At 29.7% G+C, this 1,912-nt stretch overlaps 1 long non-coding RNA gene across 1 annotated transcript in view; it reads left to right on the top strand.

The window, feature by feature from the left end:
* Window positions 1–743, top strand: part of LOC128247044 (uncharacterized) — a 117,129-nt gene extending 116,386 nt beyond the window's left edge. The window contains exon 5 of the long non-coding RNA XR_008263477.1: window positions 652–743. This is a non-coding gene — a long non-coding RNA (uncharacterized LOC128247044). The remainder of the gene's footprint in view (window positions 1–651) is intronic.
* The last annotated feature ends 1,169 nt before the right edge of the window (window positions 744–1,912 follow it).

Raw genomic sequence — 1,912 nt, 5'->3', positions numbered from 1 at the left:
TATATACAGGCATACATACATATATGCATACATATATATGTATGTATATACATATATACATATACGCCTGTAAATCTTTTTATATGTGTGTGTGCATGTAGACATATATGTACACAGTTTCAAACTCACAAATAATCACAAATACAAATAAACATACATGCATACTTTCTATAGTATCCTATAATTTAAGATGTAGTTCTAGATTAGTATATTTATGAATAAAACTATGTAATATACTATTAAAGTTAATAAATTCTACCTTTTGCAAGGGAAAGACATGATACGAATTATTATTGTTTTTTTATGAATGTCCTGTAGCGAATGTATTACCCAGCGCTTTACGGACCTCTTTTATAATTGATTACATTTAGTGTGCCATTATAATCAGACTATTCCACATTTTCATGTTGATATTTTAGTTGGATATGTGTAATAAAAGCCAGATAAAGGAGAAACACTGTAGAAAGTAGATGGCAATGTTGCATTTGTCTGGTATATAAAGAGCATAAATGTTGTATCAACATCAAATATGCCATGTGTTTTGTGTACAACAGTGATATTTATGATCGATTGTATAATGTTACAAACTATTGTATTTATTTCCCATTCATTGTGTGAAAAATAATATTCTTCACTTACTCATTTTTGCAGTAACTCTTGGAACGTGGTCGACCTTCAGAAACGTCCAACATATATTCAGTAGCACTATAAGACTCTATTCTGTGGGAAACTACAGGAACAAGTATGCAATCGTGCACGATTATATGAGAAATCAATATAACATCCATATTATGCGTTATAACGGAAATAAATCTGTTTGAAAATAGTGAATGTTTGGTTTAAACATCGCACATTATTCTAATTCGAAATATGTAATAAGAAAAATACCCAATAACTAGTCGATGACGTAACTTTATATCTATAAGAAACTGCAGAGAGAATAAAGATATTTTTTTTAAGAGATATTTTTCATGATCAGCTCCACCACCGTTTATTTTTAATTAGCTACCATCTTGTAAGTCCGAAGCAATTACTGATAAAAACAGAAGAAAATAATTTGTCTAATGAAATACGTCATATCAACGTCCTTAATTTTCTGAACAGAATTTATACGCCATTGTTAATTTTAATCTTGTTATCCTATTCATCATTTGGTAGAGTTTTATTAAAATTCATGTATTAGATATCTTACTTCACAGACAAATTGATTATATGTAATTTTCAACCACTTTTTCTATCTCGAATTTCGAATTTCTTTTGCCCATTCATTTTAAGTTTTGATTAGCTTTCCCAAGAATGTTCTCGTACGTTTCATTTTATTACAAAAACTTAAATTATTTGCTTTCATTATCAGAACTTCCTACATAACAATTTATGTATTGTCGTTCCTTCTGTATTCCTATTCATTTTCCGTTTTATTTTTATTAAGTTTCTACTAACAGGGGACTAAAAAAGTGAATTTCAGTTGGTTATTATTGCATATATTTTACACCAAAATAATGCGAACTAATTTGACTACCTATGATTCACTTGATCAGCAGGTATATAATCTGTGTCTACATAGACAGTCTTTTTGAAGGTTTAATTCAGAATATAGGATACTAGAGATGGCGTGAGATATACGCATCTTAGGAAGGTTCATAAGGGAGATCAGTGAGTTTGTTACTCATAGAAAAGAAACATCTACCGATTTCACCATATACATCTCAACGCAGAATATTGTGTAAATATGGGGTGTTAACATTCAAGCATTGTCATTATAGTTATCCAAAACTGTTTTGGTGAATAAGTCGACCTACCTCTATTGATTTGAAAAGTTCAAATTTTGGTTTGAAAAATTCAAGTTGCATGCAGTAGTTCTCAACACTTTGACATTATCTACGAATGGGAAAGAGTTACAAATTTTAGTCGT

Source organism: Octopus bimaculoides, chromosome 2, assembly GCF_001194135.2.
Source record: "Octopus bimaculoides isolate UCB-OBI-ISO-001 chromosome 2, ASM119413v2, whole genome shotgun sequence".
NCBI classification, from domain to species: Eukaryota; Metazoa; Mollusca; class Cephalopoda; order Octopoda; family Octopodidae; genus Octopus; species Octopus bimaculoides.
The sequence above is the reverse complement of the archived record's forward strand: the minus strand, read 5'-3'. Positions and strand labels throughout refer to the sequence as shown.